The sequence below is a fragment of the Periplaneta americana genome, chromosome 4 (genome assembly GCF_040183065.1).
Source record: "Periplaneta americana isolate PAMFEO1 chromosome 4, P.americana_PAMFEO1_priV1, whole genome shotgun sequence".
In the NCBI taxonomy this organism is placed as follows: domain Eukaryota; kingdom Metazoa; phylum Arthropoda; class Insecta; order Blattodea; family Blattidae; genus Periplaneta; species Periplaneta americana.
The window spans coordinates 154,115,624-154,128,857 of NC_091120.1; the positions used below are offsets into that span (position 1 = coordinate 154,115,624).

Sequence of the window (13,234 nt, forward strand, 5' to 3'; positions counted from 1 at the left end):
TATAGTTGCGCGGTCGTGTAACTACAATTAGAATTAATTAACCAGGTACTTACGTTGTCGTTCATCAATAAGTTGTTTCAGTTGAAATTAAAGTTCTTAATACATGCTCTGCAAACAGTCTGAACTACTGCTAATGCTCTATATTATAATCTCTATACGTTGTGAAAAGCCTCAGGAAAACCCAATCAGATAACCATAAATGGGATTTGAATCTTCAGGAAAGAAGCTTCGGAGGACGAGCACACCTAAGCTATACCAGTAGCTATTTTCTATAAAGGGATCACGGTCTCACAACTAACAAATCAAGAGTGATAAAAAAAAAGTGAGAGTAAATGATTTCTTCTCGTAAAATTCAGATCTTCCTTCTTTCTATCCAACTTTAATTGTAATGTTTTCTTATATCCTCTCAGAATTACCTGAAGTATGAAAGACTGCATTAAGTTAATTCATTTAATGAGATAATAATACAAAAAGACAGCACCAAAACAGTCACACAAGAGCGAATACGAAATCTTATCGTTCCTTTGTTACGAATAGAATGCTTTGCAAGAGTTCACGCTAATTAAGGGAGAGACTGAGATAACAGATGACTTCTTTTGACACACTCCACGTTATTAATTAACACATTCATTAGCCAGTATTTCTCTGTTAGCTTGTTTCTTTTTGTGTTTATTTGCAAACTCTCGCTTTCTTTTTTATTTCTCAAGTTTTTAATTATTCACTCATTTTGATATTTAATAACTACTGTTGATGACAAAGTAGATTAAGGCGATGCGTTACTCAAAATAGTATAATTTTGATAAATTTTATAATTTTTTTATTTCCGCGCCAAAAAATGTACTGTTTCATTAAAGGTAATTGCATGAAAATTTTATCTCCACATCTTAATTATAAGTATACTTTTATATAATTTGGTACCAGTTGTGTTAATGCACGACTTATGTATAATAAAACCTTTCAATTTCATTATCTTAAAAAATAAATTTTTTACGCTTTCAAGGACAAGCATTCATTTTATTTCTCAATGGTTAAGGCTAGGCTGATGAAACTTGGTATACTTATTCGTTGATATCTCTGTTGTGACATGGGACATTTAATTGGCTGTATTCAGCGTAGTACCACTGCTATGACGATCAAAACAGGTTTGGTTTTCCACCTCATTACGGCCTGCTGGAACAATCCGTATGTAGACGTGAAATGGAAACTAAGCAAAGATAACATGAAAGGTTCAGAACCATAGTGGGCCAAGCGCCATTTACTAAAACCGTAGAAAACAAGGGTTAAAATGAAGTTATTACCATAATTCAATGGAAACATACAGCAAGTAATATAAAGTATACACAATAAAACTAAATGATATGCCAATCTTCATTAAACTATGGTATTCACTTAACTTTAGCCCTTGCTTCCTCCGTTTTTAATAAATGGCGCTTGGCTCACTATGGCTCTGAACCCTTCATATGTTGGTATTGTAGAATCACATTTATATGACCCTCTACTATTTTATCACTATTGCATACATTAGATCAGAGATAATCAAAGCGCCTGCACTGCATGCTCCTAAGGACCCGCACAACATTTCCTTAAGAGCGATGATTTTACTTTTTCTTTAAATGTGAACCTTGTTGAATTTGTATTGCTTGTAGTATGATCGATCACGTAATACAGGCGCTTTGACATCCCTGCATTAGATGACAACTTAAGTTTGGTACACCTTAATTATACCGAAAACATTTTTTTTTTCATTTTCCAAGTCAACACTAATTAGTTACTATATTTTTTTATAATATAGTCATATAAAAATAATAAAACTTACAAGTAAACCGCATTCTACAAAAGCGTACCAACCCGGTAGGGGAAAGTAGGGTAAGAGTACGAAGCTTTCGAATATTTTATGGTAGTTTCGATGTTGGCACAACTGACTGTCCATATGTTGTGTGAGTGAAGGAAGACAAGTTGGATGTGGTATAAATCGCTCCGAGTTTCGTATAGTTGTTTTAAAGGTAAGAAATCTGTTTTTGCCCTCCCGCGATCTTTTATCTGAATGTTATTAATGTTCATGTTACAAGGGTAATAGGTGAATAGTTATCAGTTCCATCATATATTAAAATACGGCTGGGTACTGTTGTTAATAAAGCATGAACTACCACTCAAGGATGTGAACAGCCACGAATCAGTACTGCCAATTGTAAAATATTACGCTAGTGGCTAAGAGTACGCGCCCAAGAGTTTGCATTCGTGCTCTTAGACTCGAAAGCAGCTACAGTACGACTCAGTTTTATAGAGACAATGTTTTAACTTACATTTGTTTATTATTTTATATTAGCTAAATGATTATTGTATATTAATATTATATTTAATTATGTCCAATTTATTCCAATCGTAAATTATTATTTTTCTTTTTCTTGTAATTTCAGTGGTGCTGCAAGAATTAGGAGACAATGGGGAAATATAAAAGGAACTCGGATAGAAAGTTGGTTTTTAAAGACGTATTGGTGGGGTAGATAAAGGAAAGACAAGCTAGAAGTGAGAGCAAAAGATCCATTGCACAGGTTTTTAATATAAACGAGGCGAACATCATTGCTTGTCCTCTGTATACGAAACCTCCTGATTGCGACTGGATAAAATGCGACCAATGTAATAATTTGTTTAATGAGCATTGTTTGTGATCACTGTGAATAAATTTTATTTGTTAAAGTTAGTTGTGATCTTTGTGTCTTTCTTTGTTTACTTTTTCTTTTCGTTGCTAAAATCTGTCATCAACTAAGTGATTTAATTAACCATATCGTTTTAATTGATCTCTATTGACAGAAGAGAAAAAATGATGATATGCAGATAATAGTTAAAATAAATACAGTATAGGCGTACTCTTGAACTTTAATCCTGCGTGTTCTTAGACCATATGTCGTTTAAGAGTTTGTATTTTCAGTACCCAATGTAATTAATTAATTGAAGAAGAATTTAATATTATTTTAAGATTTTTACGATGTCAATGTTTTTGGAAACATTAGTCTATTTTCTATAAATAATTTCACATGTATTAACTGAACCAATAAGCAACTAAGGCTCAAAATCCAAAAAGTGCGTACTCTTACCCTACTTTTCTCTATATGTTTTCATATTCATTAACTTGAAGCACTTCCAGAAATTACACTTTGTTTGTCACTAGATGTGTAGTCCATTACAACAAATACAGTATGTGCAAATACATCTTCGTACAGCAATCAAAGTAACCCAAATTAAGTCTTCCTCATAAATATCAGGGCATACATCAAAACGATGTAGCTACCAGCTTTCATATAGTATCGCCGTAGGTCTTGTAACAGATTAGGCAGTGTTGTAGCGTAAGACGCTGGATCCAATCAACGAGATAACGCGCCCCTGAACGCAACCCGCCAAGCAGAAGCTGCAAAGAACTGAGATAACGAGATACATGGAAATAGAAGAATTCTGCGCCAACTTAAGTAGGATGATAAGAAGGCAGGGCTGACGCAAACACTCAATTACTGGTGACAATAATAATAACAATAATAATTTGCTTTCATTTCATGCCACTCATTATATTATATTGTATGACTGTATACAGTCCCTAGCGTCGGAGAATATGTCAGTGTTGACTCCAAAGAAGCGACATTTCTTCAGTGGGTGCTGACAACTGTGGTAACAATGATAATGGGTAGTAGTAGTAGTACAGGGACATCATTTTATTTTTACTTCAACTTTTATTGTACCTGAGTTTTTTAATGTACTTAACTCCCACCCCTTCTACTAACGAAGTTCCAACTGTCCTCCACACAGAACCAAGGCCGCAGTACTGAGTTAGTGATTATAGTACGTTTCAGAAATATGTTCGCGTTTTTCAGTGACGAAAATTTCCAATATTGAATCATATTTTCGCACAGATACTGTCGTCCGTTTGCCTACGTCGCATCCCGATTTCCTCCACCTGCTTCTGCTCGCTCCACTGTAAAGACTAGTGGTTGGACTTTCTTAGCTCTTTTCTGAAAACATTAATTTCTGTTAGGAATTAATTGAGCGTCTACTTAATATTATGCAACTGTTTAAAATAACTTAAATAAAAGAGTCTCGTTAAGTAATTAACTATCACGTGATTCCCCCCCTTTCTACGATCCTGCGACATAACCACTTGGACGGACAGTAGATAGTATGTCTGAGTAATTTTATCTTTTCGGGTCGGGCAGAAGTGAAGACTGAATTTACAGTACGTAAGGTACTCTTTTATAGAGTAGGTACAGAATTATTTCAACATGAGTTACTAAGTATGAAGGACGAAACTGGTAATTGGAATTAGATGCAATAGTCTATAGTGCGATAATAGGCACAAAATAACTGAAGCCTGTATCGAAATGAACGGCCACCATTTTCAAAAAAGTGTTTAAATATCCATATTATGATTATTTTTCATTTTAACTTCATTCTCTATATCGTACGCTAATGTGCTGAAGAGAGTATAATATACACTGCATAATGAATACAATCGCATGGATAACTCAGTTCGTGAGTAAAAACACTTATTGTTAATACTATACTATATTTTGATTAAACAAAACCTAATGAAAATTATCACACTCAAAATCGCGATATTTCCTACTTTACGTAAATGGATGAACTACTTTTCTTCCCTCCTATACCTAGTAAAGTGATTTGTTTGTATTTTACGCCAGTATCATCGAACTCCAGTCGTGGAAGGCGGTAGAAAACTGTGTTTTCGGTTCTCAATCATTAATCCAAAGGTATAGTAAGTGAGGTTAATATTAAAAATGTTAGTAAAAATAAAATGATGTCCCTGTAGTAGTAGTAGTAGTAGTAGTAGTAGTAGTAGTAGTAGTAGTAGTAGTAGTAGTAGTAGTAGTACTATGATGTACCGAAATACACATGATATTTCAGTGTAGGAATTCTGCATTACCATGTGGTTAAGAATGGGTAGAATGCAGAAAAATTCTCTCCGGCACCGGGACTCAAACCTCGGGTTTTCAACTCTACGTGTTGACGTTTTATACACTACGACACACCGTATTCCAGTTCCGATGCCGGATCGAATCCTTCTCATTTTAAGTTCTACCTTCTCAGTTTCCCTTAGGTGGCCTACCCTCATGTACTGTGACACAGAATATGTGACAATGGCACAATGTCCAACGCACTATGTACACTGGTGCACTCATTACGAGTGACTAAGTGGCCGGGATCCCACGGAATAAGCACCGTCTTGAATCACAAAGTGATTATTTACGCGTATCATATTACTACAGAGTGATTTATATAGAACTGACACATTTCTTTCTTTAATTATTCCGTTGGAAATTCATTCAATGACCCAATTTTAGCACCAAATTAAGCAGAATGTTCTGGAGTTTCGATTCCTTGTCACTAGATGCGCAGGTATTTATGTTTTATTCCTATTGTTGGCAGCCTAAAGCCATATAGGGTTACGGTTGTTCATCAGCTACAGGAACCAGATAAGGATAAAATATTGAATTATTGTCGTTGGTTTCAGACGTTCATTGTGCAAAATCCTGCCATATTGTCCATCACATGGTTCACAGATGAAGCATGGTTCCATTTATCCGGTTATGTGAACTCACAGAACTCACGCCATTGGGCCATCGAAAATCCACATGTCATCCATGAAGCACCTATGCACCCGGTTAAAATCGGAGTGTGGTGCGCAATATCCGCACAGAGAATAGTGGGGCCAATTAATTTTTTTAACCAGACTGTGAACACTGCAGAGTACCGACTGATTTTCATGGAGTTTGTTGAGCAACTGGACGATGTAGAGCTGAGTCAAGGATATTTTCAGCAACATGGCGCTACATGCCGTACATCAAATGCATCCATGGAACTAATTACAAGTTTCTTTGACGACCGAATAATTTCCAGGAACCTGTGGCCACCGAGATCTCCGGATTTGACAACGCCGGACTTCTTTCTATGGGGTTACTTAAAAGACAGGGTTTACGCCACACGTCCCCAGACATTGGACTATCTGAAGCACAACATCACACAGGAGATTCAAGCTATTGACAACAGAGTCCTCCAACGAGTGGCCAGTAACATGGAACGACGTGTTGAGTTGTGCCTTATGCAGGATGGAGGACATTTTCAACATTTGCTATAGAGGTAAATAATCTCCCAAAAATCCTCTACATTTTAGGTATAATAAGTTGTCGCTAGCACAATTCGTTTTGAAACAATTAATGAAAGAAATGTGTCAGTTCTATATAAATCACTCTGTATGATGTACCGAAGTGCATATGATATTTCAGTGCAGGAATTCTGCGTTACTATATGGTTGGTCCACACCTGTGGAGTAACGGTTAGCACGTCTAGCCGCGAAACCAGGTGGCCCGGGTTCGATTCCCGGTCGGGGAAAGTTATCTGGTTGAGGTTTTTTCCGGGGTTTTTCCTCAACCCAATATGAGCAAATGCTGGGTAACTTTCGGTGTTGGACCCCGGACTCATTTCACCGGCATTATCACCTTCATCTCATTCAGACGCTAAATAACCTAAGATGTTGATAAAGCGTCGTAAAATAACCTACTAAAAATAAATACTATATGGTTAAGAATGGGTAGAAAGGAGAAAAATTTTCTCAGGCACCGGGACGCGAACCCAGGCTTTCAGCTCTACGAACTTAAACTAAGAAGGATTCCATCCGGCATCGGAACTGGAATTCGGTGTGACTTAGTGGATAAAGCGTCAGCACGTAGAGGTGAAAACCTGGGTTCGAGTCCTGGTGCCGGAGAGAATTTTTCTCCGTTCTACCCATTTTCAACCAAGTAGTATTAGTGGTTTTACTTTTAATGGGTGCGTGTTATTACTTCCACTTACAGGAATATTAAAAATAATATAGGTCTACCAATTTTCAACTAGAATAAAAATGTTATCTGTACAGATAACTGTAATTGAGGTTCTGGCTGATATGTACTGTACAAGTATTATCAGGCAGGACATCTCACTTGACGATATGTGTCAGAGGAAGAAGAAGAGTTTGTATGCATCTGAAGTCTGATCAGTGTAACATGTAGCTAATCGGCGATGTATGCAATGGAGAGGGAAAGGAACTGACCACCCTACCCCATTATGTCCTAATCTAGTTGCCTCATAAGTGGTGTCTTGTTGGTATCACTTGTGAGGTTCAGACCTATCTTCGAGTAATTGACTAAACAACAACAATTTCTACAGATATGATTAAGTAGTTTTCACCAGTTGACACCAACAGATCTCGAAGCGCCGCATGTGGCTATCTCAAAATAAATTATAATTTTTTACGTGCCAGTATTGCATACAGACTGAATTAAATTACATTAGCTCATAAATTAAGTTATTACTTTTTCGTATAGGCTTTATCTCAAATTAAACAAACATGTACTAATCGTTAAAACGTAACTGAAGAATATTGCTGAAGAGTCTTTAGTGTATTGTAAATTTTCATAATTTGAATATATATGTCACTATTGTATTAATTAAGGCTGGTTGAGTGGAAGACAGGGCCCTATCGCCTTAACTCTGCCAGTGAAAATAAAACATTCTATTCTATTCTAATGTCTATTCTATTCATGTCGTATTATGCCATTTATTTTTCCAAAACTTTTAGTGCAAAATAATTATTTCACTTCCTGCCTGTTTTTTAAGACGAAGCAACATTTCACTTTTACCGAAAAATTGAATCCCAATAACTTGCATTTGTCGGGCAGTGAAAAACCATAAGAAATGATAAAGCACGATAGGGATTCACTAAAGGTTTAAGTTTCCCCCAAAGAAATTTATATGGAAGTTTCTTCTATGCAGAGACAAGTAACTGGGCTCCACTGTCTTGAAATGTTACAAAACTGCTTATTCCCACAGCTAGCTGATGATTCCGATGACTTCAGTTTCCAGGAAAAGTGAGTCACCAAATTCCGTCGGAAAGGCGTAAATCTCTTAATGAAATTCTGGTCGGTATCAATGATCTAGTCCTACACTGCTGGCCACCTCGATCTCCGGACCTAATCCCGTTTCTTTGTTTACAGTTACGCTAATAGTATTGTCTATGTGCTATGTGCTAAGAAACGAAGAATAAAATTGTAACAGATTCTATGGAAGAAATAGCAGGGGAAAATTGTAGGCAATAAGGGACGAACACCTAGATTTTTAGTGCAATAGGAAGTGCGCACATTACGTCCTGTGAGAAGAAATTCAGAGAGTTTCTCTATCATTGTTATAAACTGTGTACTCCTCTCTATGCAAATTATATAAATTATACAAATTATATAAATTATTATTATTATTAACGTTTAAAATGGGTGGACCGAATAACACTGTGAACATAATACATATCCAAGACAACTTAATTTAAAATAATTGTTAAAAGTAACAATTATACTTACTTCTTGTTCTTCTTTAAGAGTAACTTTAGATATCTGGCATTTTTTAACGATTATATGTACAGCGTCGTTGTTTTAGGTCTTCCTACAGTTCCTCCTTGAGCTTCTTTATTGCGAGCAAATTTTACTATCGATTTCCATCCAATCGTTCCACTGTTATTTACGCTATATTATCTAATTCTAAAAGCTTATATTTGATACTCTCGTCTGATACTGTTATTCCTAATATGAAATTATTTATTATTATTATTATTATTATTATTATTATTATTATTATTATTATTATTATTATGCGTAATTTAGTACCTTTTGTACAGAACGTTCCTTCAATTGGCATCATATAGCCTACAACTCTTTAAAAGTTCATAAAAGTTCAGTGTGCATTTTCAATTCTCATGCCATTATACCCAATATGTCATTCAGAGCACCTTCTCTGGCTGCAGCATCCGCTGCCTCGTTACCAGGAATCCCAACATGGCCCGGAATCCACATCAATCTAACTACAGAACCAGATATCAGAAATGAAAATGTTCTTTACAAGTGATACTTTATTAATCTTTTGTTCAGGCTATTCCTCACATGGCCACCAAACACAATTCTTTTAAGTGCTTCCTTTTGATTTTCCAGTTCTCACATTAGTATGCTATTCAGAACAGTATCTCTGGCTGCAGTATCAACCATCTCGTTGTCAGAAATTACAAAATACCTAGATTCCACATCTTTCCGAGAAGTGTGTGGAAAAGAATCTGGGTGTTTATCACGAAGCGGTAATCAGAAAAAAAGAATTGGAGAGGCTAAATTACGTATAAAAACATCGGTGCACATGAGGAATCTGCCCACAACATTTTTAATTAAAAAGTCAAACGTTTTGTGTAAAACAAAACTCTGCAATAAAACTCCGATATACATTAAGAACTAATTTCAAATGTATACGTCTGACCGTCACTAATAAAAGAACAACCGATACAATCAATTGGTCAGTAAAACCTACAGTAAAATTATTTGAAAATCGTAATAAACATTCACAAAACGAAGTATTCGAAGGTGGTTAAAATATCGACAGCTCTGGCTCAAATTTACGACAGGTGTGGGACGGTGCATAATTTACGGAAGAAAGCTTTTCGCGGAACGCAAAGAAAATACACAATGATAAATAAACTATCACTTTCGTGACAATCAATTTGTAATGTTGAAAACTTGTTTATATTCCAAAATGTCAAGTATATCTAAACCTCCATATCTAATTCTATTATAGTCGTATTCCCCTTTATCCCAGATGCATTTAGATTCCTTCCCTTTGTTCTCAATCATATACCCTCAGACAAATGTCCATTGTGAGGACTGTCATTTCCACTCTTCTTGCGTGATAGTATTCATCTTACTTGCTATATTATGATGTATTCTCTGATTGCATGTTGCACCTACATTCTTCCTCTAATGTATAATCTTTCGGCATTGTTATTCATAAAAATTCTACACGAATAATCCATTTCCTTTGCCAGTACTTCACACTATAGACTTGAACTTAAGCATTCATACTAATACCAAATTATTGTGTTGCATTGTACACTACTAGACGACTGAAATAATGGTGTACCTGCGGAACGCATAGTAATAGCAATGATGAAATTTTACGCATCGGAATAAACTGGTTACACTATGTGAATGGATATTAAAAATCGAATAAAAAGAGAACATCAAGAAAGGTTCTCCTTTAAAGGGACGCTCTATTGAGGTTATGTCAATTTTGGAAATTTTCTCCTTTTTTTTTTCTTAATATGGTGCCATAACATTTACGGTTTATTGAGGAATGATGAAGGATAGGTGGAGCGGAGAAAAATTCTCTCCAGCACCGGAACTCGAACCCGGGTTTTCAGCTCTACGTGCTGACGCTTTATCCACTAAGCCACACCGGATTCTAGTTCCTATGCCAGATTGAATCCTCTCAGTTTAAGTTCCACCTCTTAGTTTCCCTTTAGTGGACAAACCTCATGCACTGTTTCACAGATGTGTGACATTGCGCGTCCAACACACAGTATTATTATTATTATTATTATTATATATTTACATATATATACTGACAGAATTAAGGCCATAAGGCCTTCTCTTACACTCTACCAGGTCACAAAGTATGCAAGTACTGAAATTGAAAAAAAGTTAAAGGACAGAATACTAACATATACAGGGTGTTTAAAAAATACGGGGCATAATTTCAAGTATTTATTTCCCACATGTAGACAATCAAAAAAGTTCATTACAACATGTGTCCGGAAATGCTTTATTTCCGAGTTATGGCCTTCACAACATTGAAATTCACCGGAACCATACCTCATGTTTTAGAAGACACTCCACTGATCAATCGTCAACACATTCACTTCTTGCATGATGGCGCTCCTGCACACTTCAGTCGTACGGCTCGCCGGTACTTCGATCGAAGGTTTCCTGATCGATGAATAGGTAGAGGTGGCCCAGTTGCTTGGCCTCCACGCTCACCTGATCTGAATCCTCTCGATTTATACTTGTGGGGCCATTTAAAATCATTGGTTTATTCGTCTCCGGTATCTGATTTGGAATCCCTTCGGAATCGAATTGTGGCAAGTTCTGAGGACATACGCAATACCCCTGAAGTTTGGGATCGTGTTCGCAGGTCAATGAACATCGATGTGAGGTCTGTATTCAAGCAGGAGGTGGACATTTTGAACATTTTCTGTAATGACAACGACCTGCGGAAAGAAAAACGTTCTGGTGAATTTCAATTTTGTGAAGGCCATAACTCGGAAATAAAGCATTTCCGGACACATGTTGTAATGAACTATTTTGATTGTCAACATGTGGGAAATACATACCTGAAAATATGCCCCGTATTTTTGAAACACCCTGTATATGTATGTTATATACATTTATTTAAAAATATATAATATATTTAAAAACATAAGTTTCATGATATCCTCTGATTGAGGTTCTGGCTGATATGTACATCTATTACACTGAACAACAAGAATTTTGCTTCGACTTAAAACAGTGTGTCCCTTATGGTTTGTGCGCTGAATCCGAAAGTGTATCAAGTAAGGGTTTTAAGATATACTATGATTTCACTTTCGATAAGCGCTCCCCCAGGAAACATCTGGCGCGGGTTGGGGGTATAGACTAAAACAAAAGCTAATGTATTTTATGAGTTTATGACTTATTTAGGGTTTATTATTATTGTTGGCAAGTTATGTTGTACTTCTAATAAATAAACAGATATTGGTCCCTTCTATTAAGTAAAATTCGTAACAGTTCAAAGTGAGGTCTATGCAATGAACAAACAAGGGTGTGGCTTTCAGTATTTAAAGGAAAAGTTTACCAATTTGAGCGAAGGAAAATTAAAAGAGGACATTTTCATTGGTCCTCAAATTTACAAAGTTATGGCTGACTCTTTGTTTCAGGAAAAACTTTCCGTTATAGAAAGAATGGCATCGCGCTCTTTCGAAGACGTTTGCTCAAATTTCCTTGGAAATTCTAGGGCAGAGAACTACATAGAACTTGTTGTGGAAATCATGTTATGTGCATCTAACAAAATGGAGTGTAATATGTCTCTCAAAGTACACTTTTTACATTCTCATTTGGATTTCTTTCCTCCTAACTTTGGAGCGCTAAACGACGAGCAAGGGGAAAGATTTCATCAAGAAATATCTGAAATGGAAAGGCGATATAAAGCAAGATACTCATTCAGCATGCTTGCAGACTATTGTTGGTTCCTTGTAAAATACAGTCCCGGGTCTAGTTATAAACAGAAGTCATCCAGAAAATTATTAAAATGTAAGTTCAAATTCCGAGATTTTCTCATTTTATGCATGAAATATTTTATTGTTGTTGTGTTTTAAAATATGTAACATCATTTTTGTATCCAGTACACATTTTTCAAGTATTATGAGGAATTGTGAATCCCTAGTGTGTTGTAATTTTATCAGTAGCAGCGAAAAATTTAAAACAAGTATTGTCATAAAAAATTCAATTCATTTTCCCCGGAAAATGGTACGTGATGGGACAATTTGGATTTTAAATTCAGATTTAGGGCACACATATTAGTAATATTCACCTACTTTTATTTCGGAGCAAGACAAAAAGTAAAAATTTGTTGTTCAGTGATTATCAGGAAATACATCTCACTTGATGATATGTGTCAGAGGAAGAACAATTGTTTGTATGCATCTGAAGTCTGATTAGTGTAATATGTAGCTAGTCGGCGATGTTAGAATTTATAAAACAGTTATATGACCGGTTGTTCTGTATGGTTGTAAAACTTGGAGTCTCACTCTGATAAAGGAACAGAGATTAAGGGTGTTTGAGAATACAGTTCTTAGGAAAATATTTGGGGCTAAGAGGGATGAAGTTACAGGAGACTGGAGAAAGTTACACAACGCAGAACTGCACGCATTGTATTTTTCACCTGACATAATTAGGAACATTGAATTCAGACTTTTGAGATGGGCAGGGCATGTAGCACATATGGGCGAATCCAGATATGCATATAGTACTTTAGTTGGGAGACCGGAGGGAAAAAGACCTTTGGGGAGGCCGAGACGTAGATGGGAGAATAATATTAAAATGGATTTGAGGGAGGTGGGATACGATGATAGAGACTGGATTAATCTTGCACAGGATAGGGACTAATGGCGGGCTTATGAGAGGGCGGCAATGAATATTAAGGTTTAATTCATAATACAGTAAGTCTTCTCGAATGTTTGTATCTTTTTAAGCATTGCGATCTGGAAAGTAACTGATTTCATTCGAAGGCGCTTTCAGTTCTTGACCGGTTTTATAGCTGTTTTACCTACCACTTATCATTCAAAAACCCATCACTT

The 13,234-nt window shown here is 36.1% G+C and overlaps 1 protein-coding gene across 1 annotated transcript in view; it reads left to right on the forward strand.

Moving 5' to 3' along the window:
• LOC138698335 (uncharacterized) overlaps window positions 1–13,234 on the forward strand; it is a 965,071-nt gene that overhangs the window by 274,133 nt on the left and 677,704 nt on the right. The gene's annotated exons all lie outside the window — the stretch shown is intronic.